This window comes from Mercenaria mercenaria, unplaced genomic scaffold, assembly GCF_021730395.1.
Source record: "Mercenaria mercenaria strain notata unplaced genomic scaffold, MADL_Memer_1 contig_517, whole genome shotgun sequence".
In the NCBI taxonomy this organism is placed as follows: domain Eukaryota; kingdom Metazoa; phylum Mollusca; class Bivalvia; order Venerida; family Veneridae; genus Mercenaria; species Mercenaria mercenaria.
This window is the reverse complement of record NW_026463395.1, coordinates 54,319-70,073: the sequence shown is the minus strand read 5'-3', so window position 1 is coordinate 70,073 and position 15,755 is coordinate 54,319.

The window sequence follows — 15,755 nt, the reverse complement described above, 5'->3', positions numbered from 1 at the left end:
ACAGCAATTCTGCGGCAATTTGACCTAGATTCATTTTTGAAATAACAAGGAATTTTGTCACCTTTCACCATCATACAATTTTTGCTAATTATCAAATCACAACTGTGTGCCCGCATAAAATCTATTCCAAGGATAGCCTCTTGTACTATATCTGATATCAACATCTCATGTTGAAGTATATGACCACCCTAACAAATTTCCATAGTTGCTTTTCCTAGAAAAGGTTTACTTTCTCCAGTTACTGTACATAGCATTGTTGTAACAGGCAAAATTTGTACCATTTTCCCATTCATCCAAGATTTTGTTACTTATATAGAAACATTAACACAAGAATCACACAAACAAGAAACAAGATTTTTATTTATCATTGCATCACAAAAATATCCATTCTGTTTGCCTAAACTATCTACTTGAATGGTTTCGGACCTTACATTCTGTTTGGTCTGGGTGCGGCCCTCCAGCCCGACCTTTGTCCGTTTCCCGAAAATCTATTACCTTGAAAGTTCTTGTCATTATCATAATTGAAATTTCTGTTCTGGCCTCATGTTATTGTTAAATCTATTCTGTGTTTGATAAGACCTATTATTATTGAACCTTTTCCTATAATTTTGACCCCCTCCTGCCTAAATTGCCCTGACTGATGATTTTGTACAGGTAAAATCCCTATTATCTTGTCTAGTATTATATGACCTATAAGATTGATCATTCTGTTGTTTGTAACCCTTGTCTGTGAATCTAATTGCTCTATTCTCTCTGTTAACCTATCTATTTTTCCTAGAATATTTTCTAACTCTGGTTTTTGTGTAGACTGGTTTTTCCCAGTGTAAGCATTTACCGGTTCATTATGTACCCTCTGTTTATCAGCCAACTTATGTGTCTCTAACCTGACTGCAATTTTTTCGGCTTCAGAAATAAATTTTGGACAACATTCTCTAAGACGTAACCTTATATCAGAATCTTCAAGACTATCAATGAAAGCATCTAGTGCCAAAATTTCTATAAGCTCCGAATTTGCATCTGGACATGCGTGTCGAGTCAGCTTTTTAACGCGCTGAGCTAGCTCTGGAATAGACTCAGATTTTCCCCTTGATAAAGATTTTAATTGTGACCTAAAAATTTCAGCCTTATTTCTAGTACCAAATCTTGCCCTCAGGACCTCAACTAGACGATCATAATCCATTTTCTGTAATTCTGACATTTCACTCAAAAGTGACCTAGCATTTCCTGTCAGACTGCCTGCCAAATATAGAGATTTTGCTGAATAGTTCCAGTTATTTATCTCTGAAACTATGTTGAACTGTGTCAAATATTCTGAAATATCTGTGGACCCATCATACACCTGGGTTTCATTTTAAGATTATTTACATTATTCACAGAATAACTGGATTGTACATTATGATTAGTGTTTACATTTCTGTATGTTGATAGTTCAGGCATAGAATAATTTTGTCTTGGCCTAAATCAGTATTCATACCATTTGAATCAATATCTCTGAAGTTAAAATAACTTCTGGGTCTGGTGTGTCCTTCAGAAATCTTACCATGTACCCTGTGCAAATCTGACTCAATTGATTCCATTCTATCCTGCATTTGATCATGTAACTGTTTTAAAGTACTAGTAATGGAGCTCATTTCTTTTGTCATAGCACTTAATTTATTTTCAAGTAATGAGTTATTCTGAGAAACTTGTAGGAGTACTTGTTCTATCCCACTTAGCATACTATCATTTTCCATATTTGTTTCTGAATTTACAGTGTTTTCCATTTTTAAATCAATAATACACTGCAATAATACACAATCAAGTATTTGTAATCAATTCTGCTAATCTGTGTATTCTTTTTCTATTTTTTAAGGTTTCCACAAAAGGCTGATTGCAACTAGATCAATGTACCTTTGCAATAATTTGTTCAAATATTAAATAAAATATTGCAAAATCTTATTTTTATATCAAATTTCTATTATTCCTGTGAAAATTTTCTTTATTCTTGCTCAACAAGACTTTCCTGAAAAAAATATCAACAATTACCCTTTTTAATCAAATTTTCTAATAAATCTTTTCTTATTTAAAAAAAAATAATTTATCCCACTTCTGACACCAAAATGTTAGGATGGACCGAGGTCCAAACGCTAAATAAGAAAAGCAGTAAAAGTTTACTATATTTATTTTCACACCCAACCTGGTGTAAAAATATGTCAATATTTATTTATACAACAACAATATTTAACTGTAACCATTCATTGAATAATACCTGTATCTTATGAGTATTCATGCTCAATATATCTTCTTTTGCGGAGAACAGGTTTGTACTGGTACAGAATCCAGGAACACTGGTTAGGTTAACTGCCCGCCGTTACATGACTGAAATACTGTTGAAAAACGGCGTTAAACCCAAAACAAACAAACAAACAAATTAATTTTTATCGTTATCTTTATCTTATTCTATCTTTACCATTCAGATCAATATCAAGTCTCCAACTGATGGCCATTTAAAATTCGGCCTATTTGTATGAATGTTTTTGTTTACATTGTGATGTCATCAGGTTTTCCCGTAAAAACTGGGTCGCCCTCAAGAATTCTGGGAAACAAAATGGCGGACATTCACAACGTTGTTGCAGGAGCAACTTTATATAACTAATACAAGATAATATATAAATGATTGAAATAGTAATTATGGATATTACTTAATAAGGTACATTTCTTAATGTTATTACCAATAATGGTTACTAAATATTGTCAGAGAAGTATTATTTTTGATTGAAAGGGCATTGCATAAAGTAGGTGGGGAACAGCACATCACTAGTAAAGAATACGCTGGAATCTTGAACCTGCAGATTACTGTTAATAGAACAGGCCGAATCTACTACTTCCAACAAGTGGAGTAAGAGAAGTACACGCCTGAACCGATGTGAAGATGGACAGAAATGATGCATCGTGTCAGCTTTTAGGTACATTTTCTGCGAGTTAAACATTAGATCAGGTTTTCATTTCTTTCATAATTCTAGCTCACATATGATCGCCCTGTGTCCGTCTGATCGTCAAACATCGGTCGCCATCGTCAGTTTATCTTGTAAAGACCCTAGATGCCGCAATTTTTGCTCATTTCTTTAACAACACTTGATCAGATTTTTTTCTCCAATAAAATCGGCCCCTGGCCGGTGGGCGGGGGGGGGGGGAGTAGAAAATGCAGGCTGTATCTCCATGCAGAGGGGTACGACTCCCCCGAAAATGGAACCGCCCGTTTCCGGAGAGGAGGGTCCTGGATGTTGAGGTGCCCCATAGCACTCCGGGGAGGTGATGCATGCTTGTTTACATGTGTGCATCCTCTTTTTGGGGTGTGGGTGCCAACACACATTTTTGGCCTCTAATTCGGTCTAGACGTTTTTGGCTGTCGTATCGGCCCAAAACGATCAATCGGCTGGTCATGCCAAGCCCTAGGAAATTGCACTTTAATTACTCTTACATCTTCTAATTCGTAATATCAAATTGCATCTGTTTTTTTTTTCCTTTTGACAATGCACAGTTATCTTTTTTTGGCAAATTAACGTCACACAAAATCAATGTACTTTCCTTCTCTCGTCACATTTTACTGCATTCACCAACTTTCATAGTACGTTCACACAAAAGTATTGAACACGTCAATGCAATATGTATTACAATTTCTATTTTTTAGAAGGCGGTGGCTTAGGACCAATTGGTTGGGTAAAGTAGCAATCCCTTGAATCCCCTTATTGCATTTTTGCAATACAGCTGGTGATATAAACAAGATTGCAAAATACCTGGCCGAGTTTATCACTACAGTATCCCTAACATGTTTGAGCTGGATATCCGCTCTCCTTACATGTTCCCTTGTTGGACTCCGCGGCGTTTGGGGCTACGAGTGACGAATCTTAACAAATTCCACATGGAAAATCAAAATAAAAACAAACGACCGCATACCGAAACAGACTCCGATGGCACGGAAGGTGAGAATCCCTCTCACCGACCATACACATCCAACATGGCATTTCCAAGATTTCTATTAATTCAGTCAACTGATGAAACTTTTAAAATGACAAGTCTTTCTCCATTCGTAATTGAAAAAACACTTCAAGTGTAGCTGGTGTTCCGAAGTCCGTTAAAAAGTTACGCACAGGGGATCTGTTCGTTGAAGTAGAAAAAGCAGCACATGCTCAAAAATTACTTAAATTAACAACCTTCTTCAACCGGCCATGTAAGTGCATTGCACACCGCACTCTGAATTCCTCAAGGGGGGTCATCCGCTGTCCTGATCTTTCTGGAGTTTCGGAGTCGGAAATTGTGCACGGCCTTACTGATCAACATGTCACGGCTGCTAGACGAATCAAAATTAAACGATTAGGAAAAGAAATTAACACAAACACTATTATTCTTATTCTTACTTTCGGCATACCTTTCCTTCCTTCAGTCATAAAAGTTGGATACCTCATGACAAAAGTTACAACCTATATCCCTAATTCACTTCAATGCTACTGCTGCTTCAAGTTCGGACACAACGAGAGAAACTGCAAAAGTGATCACATTTGCCCAAAGTGCTGTCGAGATGGCCATTCCCATGACGAGGACAAGTGCAATTATACAGTGCGTTGTGTGAATTGCGGCGAGCCACATTCAGCCAGGTCTCGCGATTGCAAGACGTGGAAACTCGGGAAGGAAGTTCTTCATGTCAAGTTCACACAAGGCATTGGATTTCCAGAAGCCAGGCAAATTGCCAATGATAGATTTACATCTCAAGCACTCGCAAAAACTTGTTCATCAATCACTAAATCTGTCGCTATCAAAACAACACAGTGTATTGATGTTTTTACTCAAACAGATTCAGTTACCGTTTCTCAAAATCCAGCCCCAACTTCGGAACCCGGTAAACAACAATCAAATGTACAGAAAAATTATCAAGGTAAAGCTCCAGCTGCAATACAAAATATCCCTAATTACAAGCCACAACAACAACAAACAAGCAATGTATATAACAATTCAACAAGTACTTAATCATCGGCAAAGGTGAATAAAACACCTAGACAAAGAACTAAATACCGGTGGAATGTGGAAGGGATCTAATGATCCCATTAACCACTACAATCGGTTTGAACATCTAGCAGTAGATGTAGATATGGAAAACGTGGAGGATGGACTTTCGTCTAAGCCTCCTGCCATACCTCCTAAACCTTTAACGGAGAAAAAGATTACTAGGATGTCTTCTTCCGCGAAGACTGAATAGTGTGAATACCATGTTTCCAGAGAGAACATATTTATGTCAAATAAAATAATCTAGTGGAACTGTCATGAACTTAAAGCTAATTATAATGAAATTCTCCTGCTTCTATCAAAATATAAACCCTCTTTGATGTGTTTAAGTGAAACCTTTTTGAAAGAAAGTGACAACATACCCTTTAAAAAGTATTCAACGTATAACTTTATCAATAACAGTTCAGAAAAGGCTTCTGGTGGCGCATCAATTTTAATAAATAATGCACATCCGCATAGAGAAATTGTTTTGAATACTACCATTCAGTCAGTTGCATTGCAAGTAACTATGGATCGACCTATAACATTTTGTTCAATATATATACCTCCTAAATTTAAGCTTAATCTTGAAGATCTTGACAACCTGACCAATCAGCTACCGCAACCGTTTATTCTGATGGGAGATTTCAATGGTCACCACGAGTTTTAGGGTTGTTCTGATAGCAATACTAGAGGTCAAATTATTGAAACCTTTATTCAAAGAAATTATCTCTGCTTACTGAATGATAAATTCAAAACATACAAACATCCTGCTACAGGACACTACTCTTCTCTTGATTTGTCAATTTGTCAACCAAGCCTTTTTTCTTGACTTCGAATGGAGGGTGCTAGATGACTTTCATGGGAGTGATTTTTTCCCGATTATCTTATCAAGTGGCCCCTTGCCGGCGGGAGGATAGAAAATGCCGGCTGTATCTCCATGCAGAGGGATACGACTCCCCCGAAAATGGAGCCGCCCGTTTGCCGTGGGTGGCGGCCCGTAAGCCGGAGAGGAGGGTCCTGGATGTTGAGGTGCCCCATAGCATCCCGGGGAGGTGATGCATACTTGTTTACATGTGTGCATCCTCTTTTCGGGATGTGGGTGCCAATACACCTCTTTGGCCTCTTATTCGGTCTAGACGTTTTGGCGGTCGTATTGACCCGATACGATCAATCGGCTAGTCATGCCAAGTCCTAGAAAATCTCACTTTAATTACGCTTACATCTTCTATTCTTCATTTAGAATTGCATTTATGTGTTTTCATTTTTATATTGCACAATATTCTTGGTTTTTTTGGCAAATTAAAAAAAATGTGACCTCTAGAGTGTTAACAAGCTTTTCCTTTGATTTGACCTGGTGACCTAGTTTTTGACCCAAGATGACCCAGTATCAAACTCGTCCAAGATTTTATTGAGGGTAACATTCTGACTAAGTTTCATTAAGATTGGGCCAAAAATGTGACCTCTAGAGTGTTAACAGTCAAATTGTTGCCGACGGACGGACGACGACGGGCACAGGGTGACCACAAAAGCTTACCTTTGAGCACCTCGTGCTCAGGTGAGCTAAAAATGACAAAATTAAAGCGTTAGTTAAACCTGGCATATTCATGTATCGTCACCATGCTACAGTAAAGTTTTCACATATTTTCAAGTCACACACTTCTTCATATGTCTGCCTGGAAGCATCAAAATGTTGGAAAATTGTTGCCAGAGTTTAAATCAGTTTACAGATAGGAACTGTGGAAGCCTATAAGCAGAAACCAACTTTCAGACTGAATCAAAATCTCTTAACTTAAAACTATGACTGTGGGGTTATATATCATCTATATATAAAACATGAATAAAAGTTGTGGGGCACATGCAAAGTACGAGGACTGAAGCCCCCAGATCGTGAGGTTTTATGTATACACACACATATATATATTAAAAGTTACTCCTGGACAATTATATAATAAATAAAAAAGAAAAACATCCAATGGGTTTCCTCTATCTGTATTTCTGTCTACCTACCGGTTTCATATCATAATCATCAGGGCAGACATATAAAAAAACAAACTTTTTTATATGTCTGCCCTGATGATTATGATATGAAACCGGTAGGTAGACAGAAATACAGATAGAGGAAACCCATTGGATGTTTTTCTTTTATATATATATATATATATATATATATATATATATATATATATATGAAATTGATCTATGCCGTAAAATATAAGAAGAAGCTGCGTTCATTCAAACGCTTGATGCTCCCCGGTGGCAACCCAAGAAGTTAGTTTCAGGAGTTAAAAAAAAAAACATTTTTGTCTTATACTCGTAACTGGATTTTCATCATCGATGGTCCAAAGACTAATCACTCGTGCTTAAGTTAAGTGTTGTATGCTTAGCATATTATATCAAGACGTGAACATGATCAAACATCCATTGAGAGAATAAATAACAGAACCATGTTGGTCCTTAGATAACTCGCCCTGATATTATCACCTCGGCAAATATTATTACTCCAACACAAGTATTCATATAGTTTAAACAAGCAACTCACTATAAAGTGACTTAATGTCTTTAGTTGTTTCCAATTAAATTCAATAAATTCAGATATTCACAAAAGTGTCATCTATTGCATTTTCTTTCAAGAAATTTACAACTTCAGCTGCTGAGGAAAGTGAATAAAAATGAATTCTAAATGTGTATCTTCCAGTTTCTAAACGAGATGCAGAAAAACTAAGATTATCAAATATTAACCTATATTTACGAGCGAAAACACAGGATAATTTTAATTGTCGTAAACTATAGTTTACCTTCTTGAACCCATATTTACGTTTGATACACTAGGTTTCTCGATTGAACAATAAATTTCGGTCATTATCCTAAGTTTACGAGCACGAATCTAAGTTTACAGGTGTGAACCGGGTTCACGAGCGTGAACCATAGTTTGCAAACGTGAACCTAGGTTTACGACCGAAAATCATTGTTTTGTTGGAGAAGTCTATAGTTTCACGCTTGTAAACATAGTTTCACGCCCATTAAACTACGTTCAAGCACCTATATATAGGATCATGACTGTTAACTATGGTTTACGCTCGTAAACATAGGCTCACGACCGTAAACATAGTTTTACAGCTGAAATTGATTGTTGATTTGATAATCCTAGAATATCAATCGTAACCCATGGTTTACGTTCGATAAACTAAGTTTCTTGATTGAACTATGAATTTCGATCGTTATCCTATGTTTACCACCGTAAACTTGGGTTTACGAATGTGAACCTACGTTTACGAGCGTTAACTATGGCTTTTTTCTTTACAGATTTTATTACGACGTTATCCCAAGTCTTCGCTTGAAAAAATAGGTTAGTATTCAAAAAACCTGGTTTTACGTTCAAAAAACCTGGTTTATCGAACGTTAACCTAAGTTCACGTTCGTATACCCAAGTTCATGTTCGTAAACAAAGGTTCACGTTTGAAAATATAGTTTCACGTCCGTCAACTATGGTTCATGGTCGTAAACATAGTTTCACGTCCGTAAACATAGGTTCCTGGCCGTAAATCCATGTTACGATCGAAATTCATTATTGATTCTCCTAATAGATCAACCGTAAACCATGGTTTACGTTTAATAAACTAGGTTTCTCGATTGAACTATTAGTTTCAGTCGTTAGCCTATGTTTACGATCGTTATCCATGTTTACGCTCTTAAATCCCAGTTCACGCTCGTAAACCATAGTTTACGAATGTGAACCTATGTTTACGACCGTGAACTTGGGATTAAAATCGTGAACCTATATTTATGAGAGTGAACTATGGTTCACAGCGTTATGCTCTGTTTTTGTTCGAAAATATAGGTTAGTATTCGAAAAACCTGGTTTATAGATCGTTAATCCTAGTTTTTTGACCGTGAACTAGGGTTTACATAATAATTGGACAATTGCTGTGCCATAAGAGTGAACTAAAGTTTACGCCCGTTATCCAATGTTTTCGCTCGAAAATATAGGGTAGTATTCGACAATCCTAGCTTTTTGACCTAGAACGTAATTATGTGATAATTGGCTGGCCGTGAACAATAGTTTACGGATTGGCCCAATGTTTACGAACGAGAGAACCTTATGTTTATGACTGTGAACTTGGGTTTACGACTGTGAGCCATAGTTAACAAACGTGAACCTAGGATTACGTTCCATAAACTAGGTTTCTCCAATAAAATTATGTGAACCTATGTTTACGGTTGTAAACCCACCTTCCCTGTCCTAAACCAAAGTTCACGGTCGTTAACCTAGGTTCACGTTCGTAAACTATGGTTTACGCTCGTGCACCCAGGTTTACTCCCGTAAATATATGTTTACGCTCATGAACTTAGGATAAGGAGTGAAATTTGTAGTTCAATTAAGAAACGTAGTTTATCGACCGTAAACCTGCGTTCACGAGCATTAACTATATTTTACCTCCGTCATCTTATGTTTTCGCTCGAAAATATAGGTAAGTATTCGAAAATCTGATTTTACGTTCGAAAATTCTAGATAATCGATCGTAAATCCTAGTTTTTTCGCCCGTGAACCTGGGTCCACGTAATTATTGAACAATTGGCTCGACATAAGCGTGAACCTATGTTTACGATCGTAAACCCATGATCACGGTCGTTAACCCAAGTTTACGGTCATTAACATAGGTTCACGTTCGTAAATTATGGTTTACGCTTGTGAACCCAGGTTTTCGCCCGTAGATAGAGGTCTACGCTCGTGAACTTAGGATAACGACCAAAATTCTTAGTTCAATCGGGATGCCTAGCTTATCGAACGTAAATCTGTGTTCACGAGCATAAACTATGGTTTACGCCCGTCATCTTAAGTTTTGCTTAAATATATAGGTAAGTATTTGAAAAACCTAGTTTATCGATCGTTAATCGTAGTTTTTCGACCGTGAACCTTGGTTCACATAATTATTGGACAATTGGCGTGCCATAACATAGGTACACATCCGTAAGCCCATGTTCACGCCCGAAAAACATAGCGGATTTATTTTCCTAATTTATTGACTGTAAACCATAGTTTACGTTTGATAAACTAAGTTTCTCGCTTGAACAACAAATTTCGGTCGTTATCCTACGTTAAACTTTACGGTCATCTATGTTTACAAGCTTGAACCTATGTTAACGAGTATGATCTATGGACCACAGTCTATGGTTTACGAACATGAACTTACGTTTACGACCGTGAACATGGGTTAAGCACCGTGAACATATGTTAACGACAGTTAACATAGGTTCACGCTTGGGAACATAAGATAACAACCGAAAATCATAGTTTTGTTGGAGAAACCTAGTTTATGGAATGTAAACCTAGGTTCACGTTCGTAAACTACGGTTCATGCTGACAACCCAAGTTCATAGCCATAAACATAGATTCATGCTCGTAAACATAGATTCATGGCAAGCAAATTATCAATAATTGCGTTCAAGGATTATTGAATACCAACCTATATTTTCGAGCGAAACTATACATGTAGGATAATGGGCGTAAGCCATAGTTTACGCTCTTAAACGCATGTTTACGATCAATAAACTAGGTTTCACGATTGAACTATAAATTTGGGTCATTATTTTAAGTTTATTAGTGTGAAACATAGTTTACGAACATGAACCTATGTTTACTGAAAATCACAGTTTTGTTCGAGAAACCTAGTGACCCAAACACAATAGACATTATCTACCAGCTATCATTTAAAATTTCCCACTTGACAGTCGGTATTTGAAATTAAATATTTAGCAGTTAGCATTACATTTTTGCATTCAGTAGTAAGCATAATGCATTCCGTACATTCATTATAAAAGCTACACTTATAAGGATACAGATCTTTTACCAATTAATATAAAGAATTTGACAATAAGCATGACTTAAACATTTGGCATTTACCATTTTAGCAATAAGCAATGATATAAGATATAATTATGACATTTATCATTTGGTATGCACGGAAAGATTTCGTAGTAAGCATGGTGTGGCCTTCAATACAAACTAAATCAAACAAATTATGTTCAAACCACCTACTTCATATGAATAACAACATGCTTAGAAATCATCCGTTTCATTTTTAGTTTTTTTTTATTTCTGAATGGCTCATAAATGAGACGCGCCATGAGAAAACCAACATAGTGGTTTTGCGATCAGCATGGATCCAGGCCAGTCTGCGTATCCTACCAGTCTGGTCAGGATCCATGCTGTTTTCTAACGGTTTCTCTAATTGCAATACACTTTGAAAGTGAACAGCATGGATCCTGGTCTGGATCAATGCTGGTCGCAAACCTACTATGTTGGTTTTCTCATGGCGCGGCTCATATTAACTTTTAACCTGTATTATTAGTTACACTGCTTGCTGGTGACAGGATACGGGATATACGCTGTCGAGGAAATACTTGGTTTTTATTGTGGATGAAAATTAAAATTAAATCTTTAAAAAGGTAATGAACAAAATGAGATTTTTGTCAAAGAAGTCGGCGATGTAACTCCATACACGATATTATGAAATATATAATATCTAATCCGATTTGAACAAAATATGCAGAATAACAATTAGTAAATATGTTTCATTACGTGTTACAGGGGTGGATATATGCATTTATTTATCCGTTGTTTTCATAACATGATGCTATAATGATTTATAAAATATTGTAGTGTTTGACGTTGGAATCAAGTACATTCGTGTATATATAGCCGGGTAGAATATATAACATTTATCTTACATTAAGTATTGACTAATATAGGATTTATGTTCTCTTGAGAAATAAATCTATGTTATTTTTCAGTAGGTACGCATGCGCATGAGCTGTTACTCTAATCCAGTCTATATAATATAACGTGCTTCGATTAATCACTTTCACGCACGAGTGGTTCACGGGTTGGGTCGTTTTGATCAATTTTATATTTCAAACCGGTTCTTTACTTCACAAATAACTAAGCAGGCAAGCCGACACTTCGTGTATAAAAATATGTTCATCACATGTTTGAAGAGCTCGCGTTTTCCAGTAATGTTGCCACAGAGAGGAGGATGCAAGAAAAATGTGCCCTCATCCAAGCGTTAGTGATGGATGAGGGGCATTATTTGAGTAAAGCCGGAGGCCGAGCATGTATGAACAGCAAGATGTTCTGCCGATACGGTTGAGAAGCGCGCTTTAAAGTTATTGAAAAACTGTATCACGTGACCGCTCCATGCACCGGAAGCGATGAACAGCTGTAATCATAATTTAAAGCAAATTTTTGTTGACGATTACAATACAAGAATACAAGGGTTGGGAATCATACTTTACCATTATAATATATACACATATATATGAGCAAAAAAGGGAGGGTTCATACATGCTCGGCCTCCGGCTTTACTCAAATAATGCCCCTCATCCATCACTAACGCTTGGATGAGGGCACATTATTTTTCATAAAGCCTTCAGCTCTCGCATGTATGAACAGCATCTTTAAAGTATCGTCAACAAAAGTACAATAACAAAGAGAAATAAGTATACTTTTACTCCAAGTAATATATATCAATCACTACATATAAAGGGCACAACACCTACTTTTTGCTCAAAACTGCTTCAGCGAAAGATAATTCTGATGGAATAACATTTCTAAAATAGAATTTATGAAAGTTTTTCTCATTACTCCAATCAGCAGTACTCAAAATAGTTTGCAAAGAGCATGTACTATATGCTGCTGACACTGAAGCTGAACGAAAGGAATGTGCCTTAAAGAAATCACTGTTTATCCCTGCTAATTCAAGCACTGTCTTAAGCCATCTGGCTATAGTACTTGTAGATACGGCTTTATAAGTCACGTAAGAAACAAGGAGTTGTCTAGAATTTCTCAATTTTTCAGTCTGTTTTACATAATAAGTTAAAGTATGCATAACACACAAAGATTCATCTGGGTAATGTTCCAGTTTCAATACAAAATTATTAGGTCTACCTGACCTTGTAGTTTTCAATAAATATGGAAAGAAGAACTGAATCTTACTGTCACCAAAATGTACATGATATAAATTCAAAGACACCAAAGTTTGAGCTCTGGGAGCTGTTGTCAAAGCAATAAGTGCAGTGAGTTTAAAAGTCAACATTCTTAGATTTAAATCCTCTAAAGGAAAAAGGCTTTTAAGATATCTTAACACTACTGAAACATCCCATGTGAATTTATACCGACAACCACGTGGTTTTAAATGAAATACTCCCTTCATGAATCTGGGTATCAGAATACTTGAAGAACACCAGGAGTTTCCAAAGAAAGGCAATGTCTGCAGTAACATACTTTTATGTGTGTTGATTTTACTGTAAGAAGATCCACTTTTCAGAAGAAAACAAAGATAATTTACTACCTTACTTTCAGTTGTTTGAAATGGATTGCAATGTTGTTTACGACACCAAATATACCAGAATCTGAAGGCCAAATCATACTGTTTCCTGGTTTCCCTTTTTCGCCAGCCCTCGAGGATGATTCCAATAGCTTGTGATGAAATTCTTGCACTTTGCAGCGATTCCCTGATATGACTGCACCGATCAAGGTGATCTGCTTTGCCAGAGGATGAACCTCTCCACTGTGTGTCAGTCGCAACAAATCTTGATGTCTTGGTAGCCTGACAGGATAATCAATCAAAGTTGATAATATCAAAGGAAAATAAGCTTGTGATTTCCAATGAGGAAAAACAATAATTGCTTTATCTACTTCATCTTGTATGATTTTATTTACCACTTTTCCCAACAAATTAAAAGGTGGGAAAATGTAGGGCGAAAACTCTTTCCAAGACAAAAAAAAAGCATTGTTATGAAAGGCTCCTGGTTCAGGAAACCATGTGACAAATGTTCCCAACTGTTTATTCAACCTGGATGCAAACAAATCTATATCAGGTTGAAAGAAATGTTTACATAAACGGACAAAAATGTCTTTTTTCAACATCCATTCTGTTGAATTTGAGAAGTTTCTAGAATAGAAATCTGCCATAGAATTGTTTGAACCAGCGACATGAACTGCAGAAATAAAAATACTTCTTTCTAGACACCAAATCCAAATCTGTTATGCAAGTCTATCTAGTGATTCTGATGCAATACCACCCATGTCATTGATATAAGTAACTGCTGTGACATTATCACACTGGAAGAGTATATGAACATTCCTTTTATTGGAATTCAAAGACTGCAAAGCATGGAAGATTGCTAATAATTCTAAAAAATTTATATGCTTTACACATCCAACACTATTCCATCTTCCACTTGCGACTTCCCCAGAAAAAAACATCATAACAACCCCAGCCTAAATTCGAGGCATCTGTGCTACATTGTATAGAAACTTTATCTGGCCTAACTGGCTTTCCATTTTTGAGGTGTATGTTATTTATCCACCAAAGCAACTCCTGTTTTCCAACAACTGAAAGGTACACTTTATTCTGGAAATTGAACTCTGAACTCAAACCTACAAATTTGTCTCTCTCTAAGGCTCTATAGTGCATAGGAGCTTCTAAAACTGCATGAAAGGCATTAATGATCATTCCAATGAAGGATGCTAAATCTTGTACAACAACTTTTTCCCCTTTTAATAAAATTTTTGCTTTCATCAAGATTTTCTGAACCTTATCTTCTGTTAAGAAGACTTTAAATTGAACTGAATCTAAAATAAAGCCAAAAAAGACAATTCTCTGTGTAGGAACAAGAACAGATTTTGACTCATTCAAAACAAACCCTAGAGAGGTCAATGTGTTACCATGACACATTTCATAGATTTGATGCATATTCAAAGAGCCATCTATATAAAATGAACACCTGGCACCTTGATGTCTCAGCCAAGCATAGATTGGTTTTAATATTTTGGTAAAAACCCTAGGGGCTGAAGATAAACCAAATGGGAGTACAGAAAACATCCATAGGATATCATCCCATTCAAATTTTAAATATTTTTGGAAATCATCGTGTATAGGAACAGTAAAATATGCATCAGTTAAATCTACTGAAGTAAAATAATCATTTCTCTGCACAAGATCCAAAACAATTTTGAAATGTTCTTGTTTAAAATGCTCATATACCACGAATTTATTTAAATGTTTCAAGTTAATAATTGGCCTAAACTTTCCATTTGGCTTTGGAACAACAAAAATATTAGAAACATATTGTCCTGGTTCCCATTCTGATTTTACAATTGCACCTTTCTCAGCCAAATTTTTAATTTCATTTGAAATAACTTGTTTCTCTGTTAATGAAAAGGAAATCACATTTGGAACTGAATACTGGACTGGCTCTTGAATAAATTCTATTTCATAACCTGTTATTGTTTGAAGAATCCAAGGATCATTTGTAAACTTTTCCCATGTGTTCAGAAAAAATTTTAGTCTACCTACCTTAGGTAAACTGTTCGTTTGGGGATGTTACTGTTGCACTTGGCTTTCCCCGACCTCTAGCACCACGCCTATACATAGCTCTAGACTGCCACGGCTGGTAGTATGTATCTGTACTCTGTGGGTGGTTAGAGGCATAGCCGCCATAAGGATGAAAACGACGACCCCTGTTTCCTCTGAAGGAGCCTCTACCCCTAATAAAAGGTCTACTAAACTGATCTATACGAGAAGAAATAGAAATACCAGCATCACAATTTTTAATTTCTTTAGCTATGTCGTCTCCGAACAATTGCGATGAGATAGGCGTACTCTGACTGCACAGATTTCTATATTTTTTCTTTAAATTTGGTCTCAATAGATACCTTCTACGAAGTGATA